We start from the raw sequence: 20,429 nt of genomic DNA, 5'->3' as shown, positions 1-20,429 counted from the left end.
GAAGAGAGAATTGGGAGGGCCAAATCAAGCATAAAACTCTGCAACAGAGCAGGGAAGGAACATGAATTTGAAGCAGGAGTTATGCATAGTGCAGTCAAGTTTTTCGTAAGGTTAGATGGAGGACACCAGTTAAAAAAATTGCCTGGAGAGACAGCAGTGAGAGAAGCATAATCTGTGAAGTTGCACAAAGTTTATGGAAGAGTGAGGGAGGATGATAGTGGTACAAGTGTGTTGGATTCCTAAAAACCCTTTTCTCCATACAGCTGACAAAATGCTTTTTTGAATAGACAAATACAGTTAGTTCAGTTTCAAGTTAAGAATAGAGCACTTTTACAGTCCAAGTGTTATCCAAATTTTCAAAAAAAGAGAAAAAAAAAACAACAAAAAAAACCCCATTGAATACCATGTGTCAGCAATAAGCCTTTTGGGGTCCCAGTGGAAATTAAATGCGGCTGAAAAACAATTTTTCTAGTACGCTGACAGGACAAAACTGAATTTGATGTATCAGTTTAATTGCTATCATTTCATCTGGGTAAATGTGGAGAGCATTGTGACGGTAAGTGTGTAATCCCTAATACTTTAAAACATAATTGCCTTGAAGGTAAAAAATAAAAAAGGTTCACGTGGGAGGTTATTGCACAGGAATCTGGTACACAATTAAAAGTGGCACATTTTTACATTCTTTTTTGTATAACGCTCATAATGACTGTATTATTAGTTCATGAGGTTTCCTGTGCATGTTGATGAACTTTAAAGGTTTTGATCTTGGACCTTACTTATAAAGGCCACAACACTGATTTTGCATCCAATCTGAAAGAAATTATGTGCGCAGCAAACAGAACATGTTAAAGTTGGAGGTTTGCAGAGAGCAAATGACTCCCTGCAACTGCAACTCTGACTGTCTAACCAAGATAGATATGTGGTCTATTTTGGCCAAAACTATGTAGCAATTTGATGAGAATGTTTTAAGTGTCAGAAACATTGGCAAAGTACAAGGTAAAAGCAGAGTGAAAATACAAACTATAATCTTTTTCTCACAAGAAAATAACATAGTTTGCTACAGTAAGAAGTGTTCAGAAGTACAGAAAAAGGTGAAAGAGTAAAATGGTGATCTTATCTGAGCAGCTTTGAATATATTGCTGGACCAGCTTGTGCTTATGTTGGCAGGATTTCCAGTACAAACTCTCATCTTGGGACTCCAGTGGTTCATAGAGGTTCCATCATCTTGGAATCCATATAAAAAATAAAAAATAAAAAAACACTACTGTATGCACATTCTCAAATAAATATGTTTTATTGTCTAAAACCAAACATGCCTGAAGTTTTCAGTTTTCCAGGTTTTTATCTTCAGGAAGGTTTAAAGGATGTCATTGTGTTTTAAATGTTAATTTATAAATGTTCCTCTCCATTCATTTCCATTGTGATGAGGTGACCAGTGTAATTAATGTGAAATTTTGATATACACACGTAGATGTGCATATGCAGGAAAGCTATGCAACACACGAAAGTTGAGAAATTGTCAGTGCTTCTGTAGTGGAAAACTTCAACCTTTTGCTGTTGTTCATCGCTGCCCAGAGGTCAAGACCATAATGCACTGCTGTGAACTAGGTAACCCTGAGAGGGAGAGAGGCTTCTAAATAGGTAGTTAATTAATCTGAGCAATATTGAGTTAAAATGTTCAAATTAATCACATGCATTAACACGTTGACATAGACAGCCCTAGTTAAAATAGATCACAATCATGCACATGTATATTTTTTCTTTTCAAGATGATCAAAAAATTAAATTTACATAAACAGTTGAAAGGGAGGTGGCACTTTGCTATTTCTTATTGAATGAAGAAATTAGTAAGATAATTCCAACAAGATGGCCAATCATCAGACCGGTCATAATGTCAAACACTTCTTCAGAGTCCAACATGATGAGTAATTCATAGCACCAACATACATTAAAAATCAGTATCAACCTTCCAGACCTCTCAGGTCTTCTGGTTCTGGTCTGCTTTGCTTTGCTTTCCCAGAACCAAAACCAGACATGGAGAAGAAATATTCAGCTTCAATGCACCACAAATCAGGAACAAACATCCAGAAAACTGCAAAACAACCAAAACACTGAGCTCCTTTAAATCAAGACTAAAAATCCAACTGTTCAGAGATGCTTTTGAACCATAGCAAATGAAAGATTGACCAACATATTTGATGCGTGTGATTTCTTTTGATGGCACCCATCAAAATATGTTTGTGCAATTGTTGACTTGTTGCACAAGCAAACAAGTGCAACTTGTTTATGCAACAAACTAGTCAATTGCACAAACAGAATTGTGCATTCTGTTTTCCTCAAGAATTTGCAAGTTTGTTTTTTGTTGTTGTTTTTTGTTTTGTAAAGCACTTTGAACTGCCATGCTGCTGAAAAGTGTGATACAAACAAACCTGATTGATCGATTAAATAGGAAACAAAGCTAATCTGAACCTGCTCAGTTGACTGCCCGCCTGCTTCCTGAAAAACCTCCCAGCAATTCCAGTAGCAGTTGCCATAAAGGTACTGGAAGTACAAAGCACATGAAGGCGTTTTCTCTGTGTACATTAAACATGCAAACAAAGAAAAACTGGGGGTTTAGATTACTAAACATGAGTAATATGAAGAATATTTGGATGTGTTCTTAAAAAGATATATAGTAAATTTTGTGGTTATCAACTCGGTAATCCAGAGATGACTATTTCTGTTCATTTCAGACAATGTAGTCTGAAATGTTTTGATTTCAGACTACATTGAAAAATGTAGCTTTTAAAATCCACTGTGACAGGTTTGCTTTCATTTTTTGACTCTTAAATAGGATGCTCAGAAGTTCATGGACTGTCCTGAGGGGGCTTCTGGCAGTAGGGGTTGAATGTAGGCACTCTGTTTGTATGGCGGTTGATAGCAGACTGGCCTAACACCCGGGGCTGATAGATGGACTAAAACCACTGACTTTCTACCTGAGACACACACACACAAAGAAGCTGAAATAAGGACAAAGCCTGAGGCTCCCAGTAGGGAATCTATCATTTGAGAGATGGATTTCAAAGTGGAATCACCTTTCTCTCGCCCCAATTTTTTTCTTCTTTTTTTTTATCTTTAACTCTTCTTTCCTTTTCTCTTTTCATTATTTTTGTGTGGTTAAAAAAATCACCTGCTTCAATTTACAATTAGAAAAACACATGCAGCAATTACTTTGTCTAACCTCTTGGGCACTGTTCTGTTGTTTATGGCGATCATTAAGAAGACCCGTCTGATCCAGGTAAAACTCACACTGGTAGCTGTTGCCATGGCAGAGAAAATGGATCTGGCAAAAAGGGACAGAAAACCAGCTGAGAGGTGACAGACAAACAGTCATTTGAAACTGACAAATGTTTTGACACATAAAAATCTAATGGACATAGACCAAGACACATTCACACACAAAGCCACACACATAATACAAGAGAATTTTAATTATGTGCTAAACAATAATTTTGGCAGCTCTTAAATTGGCAATTAACTCAGAGTTACCGGAGTTATCCTTTAATCAAGTTGCTTAGCTTTCAACATCTGATGTTTGAAGTTCATCTGCAATACCTCTCTCATTCCCCCTTTCTAGCAGACAAAAAAACTCAAGTACTTAATTTGTTGTTTAGTAATTTTGCAAGACCAGTGAACATGACAATAACAAAATAGTTCTCATTTAGAGTTGCCACTGCAGAACTGTTTACGCTGGCTGGTCTGCACTCTGCTCTGCTGCCACCAAACCATCTTAACCCTCTTCCAAGAATAAACACACACAGCATCCCATTATGAGCAGACGTGTGCACTCACAGGTTAAGCCACTAAATCACAGAAAATAAATGTGACAATATACCTAATCTAACTGTAAACACATTTGCTGTTAATCCTGAGAAAATGCCCTTGGAAAAAAGTGATGATAAAAGGAAAAACAAACAGTTAAGAGGAGATTATTTTTTTATTCAGTTCACAAAGCCAAGCATTTAATTTATTTTAGTTTCTGTATTTGAAGTCCATTGTCATAGTTAAATTAAAACACAGAGAGTAAAATTTAGCAGATACAGTTACAATTAAAATATAATTTGGTTGCACAACATCCAACCAAGGGAGACCTATGATTTGAGTTTAATTCCTCGAGCATGCAAAGAGTATGACAAAAAAAATTAAAAATACTCCAATAAAACTACACTTATGAAGAATAGCCATCGTGCCGAGCACAAAACTTACAATTCCACGTTATGAATGTGAGTATTTATGTCAAGGTACGTCACTCAGTAGTCCACACCTGCAGCAGCTCAACGAACTGGACAGCTCAGTATCACCCAGTACATATTTGTTTAAAATAAGAAAAAAAATTAGAAAATTGGTAAAGCTGAATATTTACTCTCTATAAAAACATGGATGAGGGAAACTGTTGGTGAGTTTTACTCACCTGGATTTAATATGGATAAGATGGGAGAGTGCTGCCAACGCCATCATTTCCAACATATGACTCGAACCTTCTTCGAGAAGAATGGCCAACAAGTCTTGTAAACAAAGTCCAATAAAAGTCCAGGCCATCCCTAATGGGCTGAAGATGTCCATGCTGCAATGAGAGGGACCAACGTCACAGTAAGGCTTCTGTGTTAGGAATGGCATATAAAAATAATGTGTGTTTAAAGGGAAGTGACCCGATGCTTTTGCAAATATATTGAATTTCAAACTCACCACTATTACTTTACATTGATATGAAGATGTCATACAGTTAAAATAGAAACGTACTACTTTTACTATTCTGTTTTCCACTCCTCAATTAAGCTCCACTTTTGTTTGACATTCCTGGTTTAAAGACAACAAAAGATTTAGAGGAGTATTAACTAAGTAATTACTCAGAAATATGCAGCACTGTTTGTGTCATGTTTTTCCTGACCCATTTGATACCAGTGTCAAACATGAAAAGAGATTATGATGAGAGATTGTGATAGAGTTTTAACAGAAAGTGTCCATCAATATGTTTAACTCCAATTATAAACCAAAAGACTTGATAAATCAGCAAAACACTTCCCAAACAAAATCTTGGAATAAAGTGATATTTGGAAGTTAGAATTTTCACAATTTGATATGCTTTGAGTCTTACCTTTAAAACTGCTCTAACTCATGCAAACCTGCTAACCTGTAAAGAGAAACTTTAAACACACAGAAAGATTAAGCAAATGTACAACCCAATGAACAATTCCAAACATTTTGTATAGCACTACAATAAAATAAAAAGACAAAAAATAATCAGATCATAGTTAAAGTGAACAACATATTCTAAGGTAGAATATTATTGGATATGTTGGAAAAAAAATGTTTTTTTTTTATTATTTTGAGTATTTAGTTTCGGAAGTGAGTTCTTAAAAAAAGTTCTTGAGAAAAGGCAAAACAGGCCGCTGATGGGAGAAATAAAAAAATTTAGAAGGTAAAGTGAAGAATGTGCAGAATTAAACCAGACAGTGAAACAAAAAGAGTGAAATTAGGGGTGAATTTATGATCAAATGTTGTTGCACACAGAAACAATGAGTAAACAGCCCTGTCTGTGCTCATTTCCCTCAACCTGTTCCTGTTTAAATGGACAGGCAAATGGTCTTTTCCTTCGATAAAAAAATCATTTAATAGAGATAGGAAAGGTTAAAGGGATCAGTGATTTCACAGCTCACCTCTTGTCCCCAAATGCATTGCTTGTATTCACTATCAACAAGATGAGATGAATCAAACAGGATTTAAAAGCTGTAATGAGAAAGTTTATAAGACCTCCAGAGTGGATTGTGTCAAAGTAATATTTCCGGATCACTACAATTGCTTTAGTTATTCTCTGTGATTTGCCTTTCTGTTTCTGATATAGAGTGAATTAAAAGAAAAGGTCAAACATTGCATTTGAGCATTTGTGTACCTATTCATGTAGAGAAGAAACCTCTGCAGACAGAAAACAAGATATTAAACTCTGTCAATGTCCTTCATGAAAAGTTTACACTTTTAAAAGGTTATCTCAGATAATTAATTAAATTAAACTCGTTAAATTTAAAACCAATTTAAGGTTTCAGAGAACATGGCCAAATAACCAAAATAAACTTAACAAAAAAAAAAAAAAAAAGAAACATGCATGTATGAAAATGTCCCAGATAAATTTAAGTCCACAATTTTTCAAAGATTAGACTTATAGAGTTTATAAAACTAACTTATTGCTGTGATGTTGATTTATGGATTTGTGTTCTGATGAGTATCAGATTGCCAAAGATTGCTCTCTTGAAGGTCAGCAATTCAAAGCAGGTCATGTTATTTAAGGTTCTTGCATACACAGAGCTCAGCTTCTCTTTAAAACTTTCTCAAAATAGTCCTACATTTATTTTTTTTTTCTTCACACACAAATCTGACTAGCAACCAAGCTCCTTTTTATGTTTTTCTTGTAATTTATTTGAAGAAGTCCACATTGACACATATAGAAGTAGACTAATGAGACAGCCATGAAAGACCTCTTCCCAACACATTAAATTCATAGTTTACAGTTTGATATTGAATGCACACCCTTGTCCATATTTTAAAAGGACTAAAAAAATTAAAAAAATTAGCCACTGGGTCAAACAAGTTCATCTTATGAGACTTCCAATTGGATACCCACTGAGGCACTGTTTTGGATCTTTGTGTACCTTCAAACAAAGGTACTAAGTTAAAAAATAGGTTTGAAGAGTGGTTCTGATCTGTGAGAAAAAAGAAAAACTGCTGTACATTTCCGCTCCAGCTCCTGGTTTACCTGGTAGATAATAACAGCACCGTCTGTAATACACAGCAAGTTGAAGTTTCAAGATTTCTTTATGAGTCTAAATGTGCTGAAATACAGTACATTTACTGTTATGTACACAAAAGTCATTAACAACAGCTCTAGTGAGTTTAATCTTATGTTTAATTTTGAGGTCAACTTGTTTTTCAGCCCCATTAAGTACGCTGCCTCTTAAAAATCTAAATCTTTAATTATTCATCATCTAATAAGCTAGAAAACTAGCAGTATCAAATTAACATTGCACTCTAAAAACTAGTAACATGTAAATGAAATAGTAACTCATTTAGATATACAAATGCTTGTGCAAACATGGTCCCTGAAAACTACAGACCACAATAGCCTGCGAATAATGGAAATGTGTTCAAAGCCTTGTCGATATTTGTTCATAGATTTAATTTGCTATTCCAGTTCTGATTTATTAATTGCTGCATTTGTTGCGCACAGAGGCTTTGTTATTGCTGTTGTCCTTTGGTTGTTTGTCTGGACCAATTACAGATGATCCTCCAGGGAGCAGATCGGACTCTTCAGATGTCTGCTGTAATGTATTGATTCCTTTCATCTCTGGTTGCTGGTCTGTGTGTAAGTGCACACGTGTGTGTGCAAATGTGTTTGTGTGTGCATGAGGGCACGTTTGTCAAAGACAGATGGGAGTGGGTGCTTATGTCTGTGTGGGAAATGAGTCGATCTCATTTACACTAGTCTCCTCACCCGACAAGGGAGGGCAGACACCTCGCTCGTGTGTTTGTTGCTTCTCTATTTCCTTCCTCTCCCTTTGTTGGTTTCCTCACATATGCTCGTTGGATCCTGTCATTATATTTCCCTGACACATTTGAGTCATACTGCAGCTTAATATCCCACTAGCTGCTATATTTAGTATGTGAACCTTCTAGCTTTGTCTGTTGATCTTTGCCGGTCTACTCGTTCATTTATGATTTCCAGTTTTGTCCCTTTTTATTTACCATCATCCATTTAAAATATTTTACTTTCATAATAATTTTTTATCTATACAGCACTGCACTTTTTTTCTTTCACTGTCTGTTTCAAAGTGTTAATTATGAATGCCAAATACAAAAATAGTTGGCTGTGAGAGAAAAAGATAAATGAAAATAGAAACCATTTGGTGTGTCATGAAATGGAAACTCTTTCCCTTTCAATTGGCATTGATTAAAGGTTTTGGGCTTATAAAAGAATCCACTATAATTCCTCATTATGTGGTCTCTCATATACAGCCTGATGAAAAATCCTGGAAGCTGGCAATAATGCAATGAGAACACTATGTATTTATAATTTTCTTCATGGAGAGAGAAAATCTGCATTTTTTGGATCAAGGAATTTCAAAGCAAAGTTCTTTAGGGATGGTTTGGGGGCTGTACAGTGAAGCACAATTACCCTGCAGCAAGGCAGTCCTGGGTTTGAATTAAGGCTGCTGTAAACAAATATTTTAGTAATCGTGTAATCTATCAGTTATTCTTACGATTAATCGAGTAATCGGGTAAAAAAATTTATAATAATAAAATGTTGGTAAATTTGGCATAACACTAGTGTTACTATCGGATTTCAATATCAGTCCAATTTTTCATTTTTGGGGATCCTTAACAGCTACTTTTTAGTAGTTTAGAAAACTAACCTGTAACAATAATAGCTTACTTTCTAGTTGACCTTAAGAAAAGTTATACAAAGATTTGAAATTCTATTCAATTTAATAATAAAGAGGTAGGCTCGCAAATACGCTTATAAAAAATGTCTCTGATCCAGCTTTTAGTTTATGTATTCATCTTCAGTGAGTTTAATAGATGAATTCTCACCTTATCCAGTACCTGTCAAACTTTGGTTTTGAGAGTACGGAAAATAGACCAGATGACAGACAAACTTAAGTTATCTGGGGAAGCAATAAGGGATATTTACGACATCTTCGTTCGTCACACTCAGAAACTCATCTACCAGCCATGTACTGCCACGGTGATTTCCGCCACCCATTTGTTGAGACCGTCATGATATGAAATTTATTGTGCGGTTTGTCCATAAAACTACACTTACACTACAAGCAGCAACTACTCGCTCGCCGTGTTCAGTCTATCTGCTCTCTTGTATAAATATTCCTTCAGGGCTCTTCCTGCTGTTTTATTTCTACCAGCAGCTCTCAGAGGAGCTTATTTGTCCCCCTGAAACAATGAAAACCCGGGTACTATGGTCAATCAATCAGTCAATCAATCAATCAATCAATCAATCAATCAATCAATCAATCAATCAATCAATCAATCAATCAATCAATCAAGCAATCAATCAATCCTTATGGGCCAAACTTGAAAGTTGGTCATGTTGCCAACACTTTCATCAACAACTCAGAGGCGGAAGTCAGAGCTCCACACAACACAAATAATGTTCCGGCCAGTACACGGTGCACTAGCTAATAAAACATAAATTAATGAAGCTGCGAGGAAGGTAAATTTTCCTCTAGGAATTTTAATAATTGAGGAACTCAAATTATTTAAGGAATCATTTCAGCCCTACTTTGTATCCAGGCCTGGGATCTTTCAACATATGTTTTCATGTTCTCCCTCTGCATGAGTAAGTTGTCTCCAAGTACTTTGGTTTCGTCCCACAGTCAAAAAAACATGGCTGCTTGTTCGACTGGTCTCCTAAAATTGTCCTTAGGTATGAGTGTGTTCAAGGTTGTTGTCTCTGTGTTGCCCTGTAATGGATTGGTGACCTTTCTGCTGTTAACTTTTTGCTTGCTATGATGCATGATGAGGGCATCAAGGTATTGTTTTTACAACTGGGAGCAACTGATTCAAATCTAAAAAGCTCAAATAATATCTGAAATATAATTTACATTTTCAGATGAGTTGAAAAGGTGCCATCATGTATTCATAGCAAGACTAAAGTTCTTTGCTTTAGGACTTTAGTCCTGGTTTGAAGAAATTCAAACCATTTCTTCCAGTGATCACAATGGGCAAAAATCATATGCCCAATGACACCTCATTGAGATGCTGGTGTCATTGAGACACCAGCATCTCAATGAGGTCCAACGCTGATATTATAGTTGCCCTTCTATGCAAGGCTTTGCCTGCTGAGATATCATCATCAAACTCTGAGTTTACTTCAGACAAAACTTTGCTTGTTGTGATGCCATACTCTTATCTACTTCATCTAAGAACCAAATGCGGTTGCTTATTATTTCAACCCTTGCCTAGTCTCTGAAATAGTTAATGACTTAACTTCTGAGTTTTCCGTTTGCCACTGAATTCTCAGTAGCCACTAATCAGTCTCCTTTACCATTTGACCTCAGAGTCTCTCCAATAGTTCCTTGTTCTTCATCTTAGAGCTTTTTAATAAATCTCTTAAACTACACTCTGTCTGGCTGAAGTTTTGGGTACTCTGAATGATCTCTTACATCTGTGCCCAGTTTTCTAACTAAATGATCAGAGATTTAAAGAGGAGCAGCAAAAGCTAACGAGGTGGATTAGCTGTGCTTGGCAACAACTGACGGTATCATCCAGGACATGCTGCTGTAGAATATTGTCTCAGGTGCCTGGGAATTGAGCTTTTACCTTATCATGACAGTCATGAAGCTGTCATAAAGCAATCATTTTCAGTAACATGACTCCAGATTTGTTGCAAGACTGACTGCTCCTGGAGATTCTTCCTTCCCACAGTTTCATCATCCAGAGGGACTTTTTAAATATTTTGGATGGATGATATGAGATACAACATTTATGTTCCCTTTGGGAAAAATAAAGTAATTTTGAATTGAATTTAAACCCACCTCTTGCCAGATAACCATTTGAGTCAGGCATTAGTTCTCCTGTGAGCCTGCAGGGATAAGTGGATATAGACAATGGATGGATATTCTTTGAGGGAAACTTTATGTTGTTGTTGTTGTTTTTTAAATCCAGATTATAAAGGGTTATCTCATTTTCAAACCATGGTACTTTTAGTTAAGAATATATTTTATCAATGCATCTTATATAGTTTATTACATTTTGCTAGGATTTTCTGTCAGATTAGGCACTGAAAAATTACCCCGAGGCAACATGTATCTATGCTTGTAATTGGCAGTGCCCTCAGGTCTTTCAGAAAACAGCAGAAATTGTGCAATACAAAGCAAGCACTAATTATGCATGGGTGAATAGACAATGTACTCATCTTCTATCTTGCCTAAAATTCAGATAAACAGTTACACAAAGACAGATGTTTTTGTTTGTTTTGTATGTAGCAATTGTGTAAAAGCAATTTTGACTGTTGATTAAAAATGTCAGTAAAAACAATAAGTGGCAACTTCTGTCTTTTAAAAACTTTATAAATTCAGTAAAACAGACTGACAGTGAAGGAATTCAGTCAATATTCATTACGAATACATTGCTTTGAACACATAGGAGATAGTACATATTACTAATTACTTATTTTTGGAAGAGTGAGGAACGATTCTTTGCATGGCCTGCATATGAAGCATCGGTTGAAAGTCTGAGCACAGATGCATTTAACTGCAGTGCCTTCATGGGGGGTTGACACCTCATTGCTAAGTGAATGGACAAAGGATATTCCTCCTCAGCATCATGGTGGTCAAAGCCCAAACCATAACATTTCAGTAATAATTATCCAGCTGGAGATATTTTTCAATGACCTGTAAATTCCTGTTTATAAATTACGTGATCTCCTTCTTTCTTTTTATGCTCTGATGAAGACCAAGAGACCAAAACCTTACATGTTTGCTAACAAGGCTTATTTAATCTGCTTCAACTGATATCAGTCAAGCTTGTCCAGAAGCACTGCACTGTTTATTAATGTTTACAGATTCTCTGTTCAACATAGAACACTACTATGTTGAAATACATAATTTATTGATTTTATATGCAATAAGAAAGAAAGAAATTATGCATTTTGTTGTTGTGTTTTTACCTTAATTATAGTGAATGCAGTCACTGTTTTGTCAAAAAATGTGTAATATTACATGTGTAATGTTTTAGATTTCTTCAAATTGAGGCCTGTGTTTGATAAGCTCCAGCTGCTTTGTTGTTTGCAGCTTTGTTAAAATTGTATCAATATGGAGTTGCGTTAAATATAGTCTCTGTAAAACAAATGCTTGTTTTATCTTTAATGGCAAGCTGAAAAAAGACAATCAAACACCTTGAGGCACAACTGGCTTCTTCAGCAATAACAATGAAAAGGAGTTCTCAGCAAAATAAGCACTATTTTTAGAGCGCAATTAGGGAGGCCTTAATCGCATACAACTGCTCATAAAGTTTCCATTTTTATGTGCAAGCTTTTCGCCTTTTTAAAAAAGCGAAACCAAACAGCCTTTTATTCTTCCTTGTCTGATTTTCATATTGTATGGTAGCGTGGAAACATACATAAATCTCATTCAATACAGATTTGTGGACAGGAGTCAAAAGAACCAGAACACTTAAGACAAAGAAGATAACTATTTGATTTATAAGACACGTTACATTATAAAATGGTAAAACAATTAAACAATAACCAAGGGGATCAAATACATAGCTTTATGAATGAAAAACCTAACAGAAAACTTGAAACTATATGCATTCATTAAAGAGACTTATATCTGAACCACCAGGTGTTACTATTGGTGAACTAGGACAGGAAACGTGTAGAGAGGCTGCATGCCAAGTTTGCAGAATCCACACAGTATAATCAGTCTATCACAGGGTGGATATGCCGAACACTCTGGTCAGCACCAGCAGGAAAAGCAGGTTAAATTCCTGTCATATAATAACCTTCTGCAGTAAAACAGTTCCTTCCACACTTACTGCATACATTGCCCCTAGTAGGTAAAAGCCTTTCACAGCAGTAGCAAAATCTAACTAAAGTTTTTTTGAAAAATATATATTTGGAGGTGGTAAGAATTCTCAATGAGAAATTGTTTTAGATAGAATAGAAGTCACAGATGCCTGACGAATGATATGTATAATGCATAATTATCATGTTAATGCTACAACATAGTTCTTGTCATCCTGCACAGCTAACTTAATTTCTGAAAGCTCAAAGTTGTCATGAATATCCCCATCTTCAGCCTTTTCTGGCTATAGATGTATGAGATGCATGTAAAAATTGTGGGCTTGCTTCTTCACTAAAAACCAAGTGAATTTTATACTCAATTCTGGTGGAGGAAAACTGAAACAGTTCAACTGTTTCTTTAACCATTTCAATCTGTGGACATAAATTTTAGAAAAAACCTGTGTGAGAAGAGACAAGTGTATAAAACAACAATAAAACAATAAACACCGCAAAGCTCATCTATCAACAGACTAAATAGTGTTTTACATTTCATTCTCACCGGTTTTAGATTATAAATGAATAATTCTAGTAGAGTACTTGGAGCTTTTTTGCCAAGTGATGATGGGGAAAAAAGCCACACATCACACAACAGGTTTTCGGGACTCTTGTTGGCACTCCTGTGTCCAGTTTTCTACCTTGTCTAATGCCTTACCAAACAACAAGCTCAGTTTTTCCTGGAGATAAAAAGGGAGCAAAATAAGAGAGCTAAAGAACTAACATATATCAAGCTATTATAGATTTTGGCACTCCAGTATCTTCAGAGAGTTTCTGGAATGCACTGTTCAATAGGGCCAGGTTCTTTTTACATTAAAATCTCCTCCTGAACCATTGTGTTGATACCTACATCAGAACAGAGACAAGCAGTGATGGCAATGCCCCAATTGGCCAAAGTTACTGAGAAGTTTCCACCAGCAAAGCCAAAACGTGCATAATCCAATGCTTAGTTAGCAAGCATAAATGATTATTTCATTTCATAGATTTGCTACCATTTCATATAGTAAGAGTGAAGAGAATGCTGACTGGTCATGGTGGCAATAAAAACAGCTTAAAAGCAATGAGAGCACATCATTCGTACTAATTCAAAGTTGTTGCCCATTTCATTCTTTATAACAGCTTACTTTTAATGTTAAATCTCATACCAAGAATGCAAAATCAAATCTCTGGCTCTGCATCTACTCTTGGCTTTGGCCAAGGGGAGAAGCAGAGGTGGTGACACTGAAAGAAACGACTGACCACTGTGTTTTTACATTTCCATCTGTGTGGTGCTGACAGAAAACACAAAGCGTTAGTTGTAGTAATTTTTTCTTTTCATTATGTTTTTGCATTTAATGGGATAGAAATTTGCCAAACTGCTTTTAGGCTCTGTAATTATTTTTAATGAGTAATTTATTCTTAATTATAGCAGGATTGGTCTTTTTTGTAATACCTTTGCCAAATAAATTGAATTATTTTATTATTATTTTACCATGAAAAATAACTTTACCAAATTACTATGTAAAAAAAAACATTATAAATAAGCTGTCATTGCAAAACAAAAAACGTTCTCAAAAAAAATTATGAACATCTAAACAATATTTTTCATAAGCAAGCCAGCTCATAGCCATAAACTTGTGCAATTCCTTTGCAATGCCTTGTTTAACATATCTATGTAACAAGGTGTTAAAATAGACATTGCATCTTACACACTTGAGGGCATCTTTTAAATTCCTTCCAACTTTCATGTCTCTGTTTCCTCCCTTGTTTTCAGTCATTTTTATTTTTTTTACCCTCAACATTAAATTTTATTTTTTAATTTATTTATTTTTCCTGCGATTCTGTTGTTCACTCTATCCTTCCTCCATCTAATGATTGCTTGGGCTGAGAACTCTGCTGTGGGACAGATTCATTACAAAGTAACTGGGGAAATTGAGAGAAGTAGAAAGAGATAACAGAGCCGAAACAGCAAGATGAGGGAGATAAGTAGTAATGTTGTTATGAACCTCTCATCCTTTTATGCCTTCATCTTTGTACTTGTCTTTCACTAACATAGATATAGAAAGGCGTACATTTAAGAGACACCTTCTCTAGAGTACTGCAACAAAGAAAGTTTTTATTCAGCTCAATGGATATTGCCGATATGTTGTGATAATAGCACACTAAAGTGATGCCATTCTATTTTAAATCATTGTTGGTCTGCTGACTGATTAGTGGCATATGTAGCTACTAAAGAAGAATAATGGTATGAAGTTCTTACACACCAAACTGATGTCGAAAAATGTCAGTGATGATGTGGTTCCCCTGCTATGCCTGTTCAACTTCAAGTGCCTAGCACAAATAATATATAGAATCTGAAAACACAAAAAGAACATCACACAATTGTCTTTAATAGCATCCAATAGCTGTTTGTGAACAAGGTTAGTTTGTATTTTGAAATAAAATTGTTGCTGTACACTAGAGTCTCGTTTCAGAAAGCCGGGTTAGCAAGTCCTGAGTCAAAGGCAGATGAACAGATTTTTACCTATCCTGCTTTATCAAATGGGTCCAGGGGTTGTATTGACCAAATGTTTTCCACCTTTGACAGATATTTTCTAAAACAGTGAAGAAAAAGTCTGAAGGCCATTTGACATTTTAGCATATTACAATTCAAACACCTGATCATTTGGCACAGACTCAGACATTTTCTCCTTACATTGCAGGAGTAGACGAATCAATCAATCAAAATAAATAAAATTAATAAATCCATCAGACCAACATCTCTGACCTGGAGATTATACTCAATACTAAGTGTTGATGGCATGTTGAGGAGTTTTGGACAGGAAGCTTCGGAGAGCTTTTAATCACAGAGTGGTGCAGCTGAACTACTGGTTCTGAAAGACCAAATGCTACAAGATTTCCTCACATTGAAGACATGGCTTTCAAGATCAGAGAAACACTAGTTCAGAGAGTGTTTCCAACTTCTAATCACTTCAATTGGAGAAATGTTCCTTGATTTCAAAATTGCAGTGTGGTTCCAAAGCAAGGATTCATCCTCCACATCAACATCAAAACAGCCATGAGATGCCATGTTTGAAGCAAAAATCCAAACTCTCACAACAATAGCATGTGCAATATAAAAAATAAAAAAAATACGATGGTGGCATCAGGTCGAAAGTAAGCCCAATCTTGACTTGGGTGCACACAATGAATTTTAAACACATGCAATGTAAAAAATGGGGATGCATCACAAGCAAAGTATTCTTCTTAGATTGGGTCATGTACTTTTACCCGTATTTATATCCACATAACACCTTTTATCAAAACACATTTATATTATAGACAAGAAATTCGACAGACTTTCATATGGAACAGGGTTCATTCAATATGCCAACTGGCCAATGAGATTTTTTTTTCTACTGACTGACCTGACAACTGTTCAACAAGTAAAATGAGCTGAAAAACATTGACAGGGCTTTGACAGAACCAAATGGTGCGTTGTACATCAAAAAGACAAGAGTGACAGATGCGCACCAACCGTCCAGATGTCCCTGACAGACAATTGGCCCAAACATCTGAGGGGACAGCAAGGGTACCTTACCAGCCAATCACAGCTATGTTCGAGGCAAAAGTTTTCCTCCATAAAACTAGTTTATTATAACCTGGAGGCCTAAAGTACTTAAACTCAGCCACCATCATTTGGAAATGAAAATAATTTAAATATGAATCAACAAAATAACTGGAAAATTTTAATTGAGTGCAATTGTGTATATGATGTTTCAATGTGTATGGACTTTTACTATCTTCAATTTAGTAGGAAGAAAACACATTACCCCAAGAAAATAATGTGATATTGTAAATTTGAGACTTTAAGTACTGGATTATGTTTTTTATATGTAATATGTTTTTTTTAATTTTCTTTAATATTGCTATTCAGTAGGTTTGTGGTACTATTTTCTGCTCTGTGCTTTTATCCCTCTTATGCTTAAACCAACCAAAGCCCCTCTCTCTCAAGTCAACTTGTTATTAATGAAATATAATAGGGAAGAGGAGGACATATGTAAAGCTAAGCCCATTAGGCCATGCTGTTTTCATCTCAATATGATTTAAGTTTCACTAATTGAATCCCAACAGGCAGAAACTGCTCTGTGAAGTCAGCGTGTGGTCTGGGTAAGTACATATGTGGAGTGAGGGCAAAACTCACTCCACACTCGTATGGTTTTGGGGTAACCATATAAGTATTTGTCTTGTAGGTCAGTGTCACATCCTTCCCATGCTGATTTTGTTTCTTTTTTTTTTTTACTGAAAACAAAAAAAGTTTTGAAAACAAGAAACTTGGAGACACTTTAAGTTCTTCAAGTAAAGCTGTCATCACACTCACTTACCTTGATTTTTATCTTCTGGAATTTATGGCTTTGCAACAAAAAGTAAAAGCGGTTGAATGGTGAACTTAAAAAAATGGTTTGATAGGTTTTTTTTTTTAATAACACTCTCAGGTTCACACTGATCATAACTGAATATTTTTCATCTTCAAATTATCAGGTGGTGTAAACTATTAATTAGAATTAAACTGTTTATATGTAGCTTAGATTTTAGGAGCTGATCTGAAATTGGATTTCCTTTCCACAAATCACAGAGAGCAAGCTCTGAAATGATTCCTGATCATGAAAAAAAGTGTTTTGCTCAGGTATCAAAATATTTACATTTAAATATTCTGGTATGAACAGTTTTTCTTGTGTTTCCATTTCTTCTCATAAATATCCTACATTTGGTCATCTTCAACAGAATAACTTTTTTCAGGTCAGCCATACATTTTTTGAACATTACAGATAACCAAAAAATTAAGCCAGTAAAAGTATCCCAGGTTCATAGTAGTTATTGCATAAAAAAACACAGTAGTTCTTAAGCTGCTGTGTTGTAGTGACATGACACATGAATGCTGATGCTTTGAAAAACACCTGTAACTTGGGATTACGCATGAAGAAGTGAAAGGGATGAGACCTTGTGAAGTGTAAGCATGCCAACAGCTTTCACAAATAAAAACATACCATGTGTCAGAAAACCATGAAAACAAAGAACTTTTCAAATCAATGACTAAAATCAGCAAGTCTGCACTCTATGTAAACTTCTGACTTTTCTCTCCACGTAGCTAGACCCTGGTCTAGCAAAGATTTCTTGGAACACTTTATTTCAAATGAAAATTTCAAATTGCCTGCATTTTACGAAACATGCCTGCATTTTACGAAACATGGATGCCAACTGAACAATGGAAAGATGGTGGTTTGAACCATCTTTCCATGCAGAGAACATGCAAATACCACAAAGTAAGGACCCAGCTGAAATTTAAACATCCAACCTTCGTACAAACCATTCCTCATAAGACAGGTAATAGATTTTCTGTTCAAAACATGCTTTGCTTTTTCTTCACATTATAACTATAAATTATTATATTAGTTAAGCCAACTGCGATAGTGATGATATTAATAAGTAATGATCAAATCTTAGTTTCATCCTTTGATAAATATGATCCAAGTTATATGGTCAAATAAATATCACTTTCTAACATGCTGACCTTCTCACCACCTCACCACATCAATCCATTTTCAACCTCCATTTTCCAGACTACTGTTGTGACACATCCTAACAGCAAATGACACAAGACTTGTCACAGCGAATCAACCTCCAGAGACTACACATTACTTTGAAAGTTGTGTTGGATCTGCACTGCACATATCTTTTTGTGTGCATGTTAAATATATTTTTAGCTTTCTTAATTAGTTAGCAGAAATTCAAGCTGGGAGACAACACACAGCTGAACCACATCACCCACTCACCATGCCCCCGCCGCAGCCAATCGTCGTTCACGAGTCCCTTCAAGAGGTCTAGCTACCTTGGGTTTTCCGCTCATCATTCGCGCTTCGATCCACCTCCTCCCCATCTCCACCTCCATCCGGACGGACACCTTCCTGCCTCCCTCTGCGCTTCTTCATCTCCAGGCTCCACTCCATCACCAGTATTTGGACCTGGGGGGAAGACTACCCTGAGCTTCGCCCAAACCGATCACCTGCCCTTGGTGATCCTCAGCTCACAAGTCTTCTGTCGGGTTCAAGGGCCAAATAACTTTGTACTATTAAATCGTCTAGCTGCTATTTTCTCTGTGTGAGTTTATCCAGATTGAAATATAGTTTGCTTTTATTTATGTCTAAAAAACGAACAAAAAAATACTATTTGTGTTGCATTAAAAATCTCATTCTAAAATTCTGGCGTTAAATACTGTCATCCTTCCTTGTCATTAAGATGTGGCTGACAGGGTACTACCACTTGAAAACAGAAAGCCATTAAGGTGCTTTCATCGTCTCAACAACCATTATTTGTCCAACAGAGTTGACTAGACTAATTCTCTTAAGACAGTTTGTCAAAACAGGTTTCTTGTGTCATTTCATCTATCTCTAGACTTCTGAAACACCTGCTTTCTCTTCTCTATCGCTCTCTTTTTTTTTTATTTGGCACAACTCTCTCGAGTAACAATTAGGCCAGTGATCCATTGAACAACGCAGACAGCATCTGCCCCCACTACTTCCAACTTCTTCACTAGAGAAAATCTATGTTTTATATGCTTTTTTAAGCAACTAAAGGAAATGCAAACTAAGTTGCCATAAAGATAAAAGATACACAAGCTGCATCCATAGCAACCAGATGTCGTATTCTCACAGTGTGATGCAATATACTATGCAACGTTTCTGTGTTAGTTAAAAACACCTTGTTATATAGCCAGATATATTTTTCTACCTTCTACTCTTTAATCAGTCTGTTTCTGGACTAATTCTGCCCCCTACTGGGGCTCATCATCTTATTTTTTTTAATGTTATCCTTTTTTTTCACTTTACAGCACAATAAGCATCTGTTGAGTACAGTTTTAAATATGCAACCTTGTCTATAACAAGATCTCGTGTCCTCATTCAGTAGGACATATATGCAGAAAGTACTACTCCTCTTCACATTGTCCTTTCCGGTGTCATATTTAGTGAAGACGTAGCAGCAGTAGCCATCTGTTGTGTCTTCACGTATAATGTTTTTTCATAGTCCCCCTCTTTTACTGCCTGAAACCATCCTGGCCTCCTTAGTCTGTCTTTATGAGGCACAGCAAGGACAACTAGGTAGTAAAGCATGCTTGTGAATATGTGTGTGTGCAGGTTTAAGTGGGCAAGTAAAGAGAAAAAGAAAGAGAGAAAGAATGAAAGAAAGAGCAAAAGAAAGAAAGAAGCAAAGAAAGAAAGAAGGAAAGGAAGAAAGAAAACAAACACAATTTCGTCAATTGTGGGTTGAAGAAAGAAAGAAAACTCCCCATACCTTGGAGCCTCAGCTGCTCCTGTTAAATCACCTGGCAGAACATTTATAAACACTTAAGATTTCTTCAGACATTGGCAGAGTCATGCTGCCATGACTTTGCTTCTGCATTTTGATTGAAATTTTTCAAACATTTGCCCTTTTAATAAACTTTACAGGATTATATCCAACGCCTCATAAAGTCTTAAAATATTCTGTGCTTTCCACATGACACCCTGTTGTTATTATTGTGTTAAATTTATTAACTTGAACACATCTTGCATGATGAAAACCTTCTGCTTCCTTGCACAAGTAAGGATGTGAGCAATAGAAAACATGTTAATTACATTTTTTTCCACAAAATCATTCTCAAATAATGGGATTTCACCAGCTTAGTTTTGATTATTTTGAACTCCTTTCAGAATGAGCTATTTTAGGACCTCCTGTCATTTTAGGGTGTTTTCACACCTGATAGTCCAGTAGACACGGTTCAATTGAAATGGCAACACTCATTTTATTTTCAGCTAGTGTCGTTAATGTT

General features: G+C 35.9%; 1 long non-coding RNA gene across 1 annotated transcript; it reads left to right on the top strand.

Moving 5' to 3' along the window:
* The first annotated feature begins 17,821 nt into the window (after positions 1 to 17,821).
* LOC129368749 (uncharacterized) lies at positions 17,822 to 18,711 on the top strand. The gene is made up of 2 exons (XR_008606889.1): positions 17,822 to 17,947; positions 18,184 to 18,711. It is a non-coding gene; the product is annotated as an uncharacterized LOC129368749 (long non-coding RNA).
* The last annotated feature ends 1,718 nt before the right edge of the window (positions 18,712 to 20,429 follow it).

Source organism: Poeciliopsis prolifica, unplaced genomic scaffold (assembly GCF_027474105.1).
Source record: "Poeciliopsis prolifica strain line A6 unplaced genomic scaffold, Auburn_PproV2 SCAFFOLD019, whole genome shotgun sequence".
NCBI lineage: Eukaryota > Metazoa > Chordata > Actinopteri > Cyprinodontiformes > Poeciliidae > Poeciliopsis > Poeciliopsis prolifica.
The sequence above is the reverse complement of the archived record's forward strand: the minus strand, read 5'-3'. Positions and strand labels throughout refer to the sequence as shown.